At 38.7% G+C, this 7,677-nt stretch overlaps 1 non-coding gene across 1 annotated transcript; it reads right to left on the reverse strand.

Annotated features, from left to right (window-relative positions):
* Positions 1–394: 394 nt before the first annotated feature.
* On the reverse strand, positions 395–503 carry LOC132315303 (small nucleolar RNA R71). Its single transcript, XR_009483617.1, has one exon. It is a non-coding gene; the product is annotated as a small nucleolar RNA R71 (small nucleolar RNA).
* Positions 504–7,677: the final 7,174 nt, after the last annotated feature.

Below are 7,677 nucleotides of genomic sequence, written 5' to 3' on the forward strand. Positions count from 1 at the left end.
CAAGGTGTCCATGTTGCACCTCAAGTTGCTAATCCACCACTCGCATTGAGAGATCACTATGTGCCTAATGAGTATAATGCACCCACATGCATTCAATTGCCACCATTTAGAGCACACCATTATGAGATTAAAGCACAAACTATCCAAATGCTACCTAACTTTCATGGACTTCCTAGTGAAGAACCTTACAAGCATTCGGATGAGTTTCTTGAAGTTTGTTCTACCGTTCGATACACGGACATGCCGGAAGAAGTTTTAAGGCTGAAACTATTTCCATTCACCCTTAAAGATAAGGCGAAGTATTGGTTTAACAACCTTAGGCCTTTTTCTATAACTTCTTGGGCAGAAATACAACAAGAATTTTTGAAAAAGTACTATCCGGTTTCTAAGACCAATGCTATGAGAACCGCCATTAGAGAATTCACACATGGGGAGGGAGAAACTTTCCATGAGGCATGGGAACGCTTCAATGAATTTCTTAGGAAGTGTCCTCACCATGACATGCCTAAATGGCAATTGGTCCAATTCTTCTTTGAAAGCTTATCGGACAATTATAAAGGCATGGTTGATGCTTCAATGGGAGGTTCTTATATAGACCGGCAAGAGGAAGACGTGTGGCATCTTTATGAGAGCATGAGTGAAAACTCTTTGCATAGAACATTGTCATCTAGGAATGGTAGAAATTCTCAAGGTAGGAAGAGTGTTGGCTTGCATCAAGTTGACCACTTAAATGATATAACCGCGGAGATGAAGTCTTTATCTCAAAAGTTTGATCAATTGATCAATCAAAACTTGGCGAATCAAGTGTCTTCCTTTCCTAACCATTCTCCTAGAGCTCAAAATGAATCATGTATGACTTGTTCTAGTGTTCTTCATTCTACTTCTAATTGTCCTCATGGACAAATTCAAAATGAACCCATTGAGCAAGTTAATGCAACATTTATGAACCAAGGGAACAATCCTTATAGTAACCATTATAATCCCGGTTGGAGGAATCATCCTAATTTTTCTTGGAAAAACCAAGGGGAGGGCTCAAACTCTTCCCAAGGCGGTTTTCAAGGGAAATACATTCCACCTCCACTTCAAAACCAAGGATCCTAAGGTTCAAGACCATATAACTCACAAGGAAATCAATTTGCTAGTTCTCATTTTCCTAACCAATCATATTCTCAAGGAAATTCTAGAGGTTCCGCTTTTGAGGAAAAGGTTTTAAATGCTTTGGGCACTCTAGAAGCAAATACTCAATTGTTGCATTCTCATTCTCAATCAATTGCCAAGCTAGAAACCCAAGTAGGGCAAATAGCTGAAACACTTAATGCTAGAGAGAAGGGAAAGATGCACATGAATGCCCCAATCAAACAATAATGTGTTGTAGAAACCAAATCCTCGTTGGAAGGGCATAATGTTGAGCATGTCAATGCGGTAACAACCTTGAGAAGTGGTAGGGTAGTAGACAATCAAGTTAGAATGCCTAATGAAGAGAGTGAACCGGTACAACCTCAAGTTGTCACCCGTCCCGTTCCACACACTATTCCTCCTTCATTGCATGTGCATGATCTTGAGAATGAGAAGCCCTTAAATTGTGAGTTGAAAGATGATTTCCAAAGAGATTCATTAAAAACAGTGTTGAAAAATGTGTTTGAGAAAAGTTCTTTGAAAAATGTTATTCATGATTCTTCTTTGAAAAGTGATTTGAAATCCAATGAATTGAACAAGTCCAATGCTGAGAATTCTTTGAAAGAAAATGCTGAAAGAGTTTTTGAAAAAGCTCCATTTCCGGACGCCTTGAAATGGTCCATATCAAAAAAAAGGCAAAAGACCAAGAATAATGAGATAATGGATATGTTTAGGCAAGTCAAAGTCAATCTTCCACTTTTGGATGCAATTAAGCAAATTCTGGCTTATGCCAAATTCTTGAAGGACTTATGCACCCAAAAGCGGAAGAACAAGAGCCAAACATCAAAGAAAGTGGTCTTAACCGAACAAGTGAGTTCCATTCTACAACACAACACTTTGCCAAAGTTTAAGGACCCCGGTGCACCTACAACATCTTGTATCATTGGTGAACATGTCATCAACTGGGCACTTCTTGACTTAGGGGCTAGTGTTAACCTTCTTCCCTATTCGGTTTATGCCAAATTGGGCCTAAGTGAATTGAAACCGACGTCAGTGGTTTTACAACTTGCCGACCGATCCATTAAGAAGCCTAGGGGGATAATTGAGGATGTGTTGATTAAGATTGATAAGTTCTTCTTCCCGGTTGACTTTGTCGTCATTGATACGGAACCGGTGCCCAATCCAAAGAACCAAATTCCGGTTATCCTTGGCCGTCCTTTCTTGGCAACCTCAAATGCCAACATAAATTATAGGACGGGGATAATGAAGATTTCTTTTGGGCACATGAGAGTGAAGTTGAACATCTTTAACCCCACACCCAATCCATTTGATAAATATGAGGAAGAGGTTAATGTGGTAGAGGAATATCATGATCTTGCTTATGAAAGGAATGAGCTTTTGTGTATGAACAATGTTTCAAAGCCTTCATCTTCATCTTCAGCATTGCATGCAAGAAAAGTGATTTCGAACTCTTGTTGTGAAAGGGCGTGGAAGCCCAAGGAAAGTTTTGACAAGGAACTCAAGACGTCTTTTGAGTTTACCCCAACAAGTTCTTCCAAGAACCATTTGTTGGGAGTGACTCGAAACATCTCTCATCCCAAAAAGGAGGGGATGCATTGCAAGATCTTTGATCCGGGTTAAAAGAACCCTAGTTCTTGCTAGAGACGTTAAAGACTAGCACCGAAATTCGTAGGATGTCAAAACCCTATTCCTCCCTCATTTCTATCTTGCATTTTGATTCTTGCGAAGTCTAAATACTGTTTTTGTGGTTCATATACATTGGAAGGAACTGAGTAATGGATTGCATGAGCATTCAAGTCATTTTGAGCATTTAGGCATAATTTTGATCGATCCAAGTTTTGGTTCGATCGATCGAACATTGGTTCAATCGATCCAACTATGGACTCGATCGATCCAGCTCTCATTTTGCACCCAACACTTAGAAAAATTTTGGACCTGCATCCAAATTCCAAAATGCATGCTCTCGGGATCTCCAAATTTTTGAAAGTTTGATCGATCGTAAACCATTTCGATCGATCGAACTATCTTTCGATCGATCCAACATGTGGTTCGATCGATCATGAGTCCCAACACTTAGAAAAATTTTCAGGCCTCATCCATTTTTCAAAAATGTATGCTCTCAGGACTTTTCAAAATTTTTCATGTTCGATCGATCGAATTCCAAGTTCGATCGATCCAAGGTTCCAACACATGTCAACTCTTGAGCCCTTAAACTTGTACATTCTTTATCCTCTTCGATCGATCGAAATCTTTCTTCGATCGATCAAAATTTGCATCTCATTAATTTAATTTCCTTTGATTTTTTAAAATTCAAAAAAAAAAAAAAAAAAAAAATTTAGAGTGGAGACCTAGGTTCGATCGATCGAACTTAATGTTCGATCGATTGAACTCTGCATATCGTGTTTTTAAAATAAAACCGAATTGGATCGATACACTTGGATCGATCCAACCTCGAAACAAACCCTGACCCTAAGTCTCCTTTTCTCTCAATCTCAAGCTCAATCCGGCCAACCTCCATCCCAATCATCTTCCCCATCTCCGACGAGCCAATTCCGCCAAGGATAAGCTCCATTTTCATCACGGCTTTGCCCCTTCTCTCTCATCTCATCTCTCTCGGTTTAGAGGTAAACCGAATGCAATTTTCTTGATTCCAAGCTTAAATTGATGCATGTTATTGATTGTTTATGTTAAATCATGTTCAATATGTATGAATCATTCATTGTTGAAGCTTCAATTTCATGATTACATGCTATATATACACACATGCATTTGGCCGAACCAAAATTGGGGGTTTTTGATTTGATTTGAAGTTGGGGAGTGTTTGGGTGTTATTGATTGTATGAATGGTGTGTAGATGGGCCCACAAACACGTTTGTGTGGGCCCCGTACTTTAGATCTCACAGATCTGCGACTTTTCAAATTCGGCATTCGCACAGTTCGATCGATCGAAGTAGTGAACTTCATTTCATTACCTTCGATCGATCCAATCTTGTGTCGTCTTCATGCTATCTTTATATGCACAATGCCTGTGAAATTCCACATTGGATACATTTCATACCTACATTGCTTAGCATGATTCACATTTCATCACTGTCATAGATTCATGTCATCCATATTTTGTCTATTTTATTTGACATGAATATTTCTATATTATGCTTCAAATTATTTATTCTGGTACTGATTTCCATTGCAAGTTTTTCTGTTTGCAGACCATGGATACAAATGCCACTTCTTCTGCTTCTGCCATTTCTGAGCCTCATGATCCGATGCCTCGCTTTGAAGAGCGATTTCAGATTCTTGAGGATATGCTAGTTGCCCTTAGAGCTAACTTTGCTACCCTTCGTCTGACTTTAGTGGCTGCCCCCAGGAATGAAATTGCTTGCCTGCGCGGAGAGATATTGACTGCTATTGAGGGCCTCACCAGCGAAATCCACACAGTCCACCCTACGCATCCCACTCCCTCTATCTGATATCTTTCTATGCTCTATATCTCTGATATGCCTCTGCCACATTTGTGATACTTTTATTTTTGCAGCCAGACCTGTCGGCTTTGACTCTAGATGTATTGCACTTTATTATCATTTCTTATCTATGATGGATGTTTTATGATTTTATCTTGATCTATCACTGTTTGACTCCATCAGGTACACCACAGTGACTTCAGTGAGAGAGTGCTGCCCAATTTTTCAGGACCACTCTTACACCTCTCTCTCTATTCTCTATTTATCCCATTTTACACTTGCATGTCCACTGTGCACTGATTATCCTATCTTGTTATCTAATGAGTTTATCCGAGTGCAAACTTTTCAGGACCACAGTTTATCCCAAGTTTGGGGGGGCCATGCCACCCACTTTGGATACTTCTATCCCGATCATTCATGTCTAAAGCACTGGTATACTCTTTCCTTTGTTCTCTTCACACATTGAGGACAATGTGCAGTTTAAGTTTGGGGGTATTGGTGTATGTTTCAGTGTTGCTTTAAAATTCAAATTTTGAGCATGTCTTGTATATTTGAGGGATATTTCTATACTTGGTCCATTTCTAGCTATGATTTTGATCTTTTGAGGACTATATTGCTTAAAATTTAAAAATTGCTTGACTTGAGAGTCAAATACTCCTTATATGCCTTTTGAATGCCATTTAGGAGTTAATTTTTTTTTTTTAAAAAAAAAAAAAAATTAATATCATGCTTGCACTTGTGGTCCACATCATCTTGATTCTGTGATTGTTTTGAGATTCATTTTAGGATTCTACACTAGCACCGGCGCACGCTAGCATTCAATTGTGGGGTACATGCTTTGTTGATTATTGAATTGGTTATATCCCAATTGGGCTAGTAGTGCATTGAAAGCTTTCATTCTTGATAAAGGTGGATAACAACCCCTTTTCATTGAGTAGCCGGGATTCTTGCCTTATTAAGCAATGAACTTCTCGTGCCGAAAGGTGGAGGGCCCAAACTCTAGGTTAATAATTGATTAAAAAAAAAAAGTTGCAAAAGCAATAAAAGTGAGGACTTCTCCCAAAAGGCGAGAAGTGGGAAATGATTAGATGGTTGTTGTCTTGATTTGTAGCCTAATTGATTTGAGTTTGTAAGTCCGTTAGGGTGTCTTAACACCTAATGCCCTAAAGCCATCTGGTTTGGGAGTCATTGACCTAAAGCTCGCTACATGAATCTTCTAGAAAGCTTAAGAGATCAATATATTGCACAATATTTCCATCACTGATCCTCAATAAAAAAAAAAAAAGAAAAAAAAGAAGAAGAAAATGAGTGAAAAGAATAAGCGCACCTAGAACAATAAAGCTTTAATAAAAGGTCCACTCTCTTATCTTGATGATCGGTACTAGATTTGTGTGCTAGTTTGAGGGTAAGGATGTGATTACTTCTCTAGTTGGCTAAGATAGCAACACACTTGATGCCGGACCTCTCACATGGATTCTAGACTTGTTTCGATTTTCATAATCATTTTCTTGATATGTGAAGGACCATACTTGCTTGCTTGATATTGAAATTTTGGGAGATTGCTTAGAAACGGTTGAAAAATTGCATACTTGAGGTAGTTTTCTCCCAATGCTTGTTTGCAATATTGGTGACTCTTTTGAAAGAATGAGCTTAATGTTTGTGGGTACCATTTCTGGAAACCCTCACGAGACTTTACTCGTCCACTAGGGGTAACCTAGGGGTTTAAAAGGCTTGTTGCATATGCTAAATGCAATCGTGTTCCCTACGAAAATGGTGTTATCATTTTACTTGCTTTCCAGTTTATACTTGTATAGTTGTTTATTTCATTCCTTTACTTCTTAGTTCATTGCTAGGGACTAGCAATATTTAAGTTTGGGGGTGTGATGAGCACTGAAAAGTGTGCATTTAAACCCGTTAAGCTTAAACATTCTAGTACCTTTATCTATCTTACTTTGCCGTTTTTTAGACTTATTACGTGTTATTTATATTTTCAGGCACTAATCCCAAAATTTAGCTAACTCAGCCAAATAAGAGCTTAATTGAAGCAATCCTGAGATAAACTAAAGGAGGGAGCAAAGTGGAGAAAGAAAGGAGCAAAAAGGAATCAAGTTGTGCAGCCGAAAAGTTCGATCGATCCAACTTAGAGTTCGATCGATCGAACATCTATGATCGATCACAGTACCTGTCGATAGATCCAACCTTGGCCTTTGCTAAAATTCCAAGTTCGATCAATCGAACATCACCTTCGATCGATCGAACCCTATTTTGTCCTATTCAAATGATTGATCTTATCCACAGCTGTACGCCTACCAACCACTTTTGTCTTTTTCCCCATAAATATCTTGAAAATATCCCAGCCTTGTCATTATCTGGAGTAGTCAGACCACTTCGATCGATCCAAGATGCAGTTCGATCGATCGAACCCATTTTCGATCGATCCAAGTTAAGGTTCGATCGATCGAACTTCCGCCAGCGAGAAAAAGTTAAAGTCCAGCTCATTTATTCCGTCCTTCATCCAATCATTGGAGAATATGCCTTGCACGACCATAGCTCATCATGGGGTGTATTTGACTTACCTATATAAGGAATATGATACACTTTTTGAGGGAGTCTCTTGTCACACATTGAAAATCATCTTGGAGGCTATTCTTGGAGAGGGGGAAGGAGGGAAGCTAGAGCACCATTGGAGGAGATCTTCACCAACAAGGAGCAGCCATGGAGTTAGCCCTTGAGGGTTGGATCATCACTACCATGAGTGGTTAGACATCCTCTTGGGGCTAGAGTTAGCCCCAAGCATGCTTTCTATACTCTAATCTTGTGTATTATTGAGGCATTAGTATTGTATGATCCATCTTGATATTCTTGTATATATAAATCTTGATTATTTCATGGTTTGTATGGTTTAATGCTTTCAATTGACTATTCTATTCTATCCATATGTCTATGTATGCTAGAGTAGGATATTCATGTGCTTATCCCTAGATTTAGTGTTTTTGATGCATGTCTATGTGTATTGATGTTATAGATCTAGAGATTATCAAGATGATATGCTTAATGAATGTTATTTTGGTTCATTTGA

The sequence above is a fragment of the Cornus florida genome, unplaced genomic scaffold, assembly GCF_030987335.1.
Source record: "Cornus florida cultivar Cherokee Brave unplaced genomic scaffold, ASM3098733v1 CherokeeBrave_3.0.0_Hap2_Chr06, whole genome shotgun sequence".
Lineage (NCBI taxonomy): Eukaryota > Viridiplantae > Streptophyta > Magnoliopsida > Cornales > Cornaceae > Cornus > Cornus florida.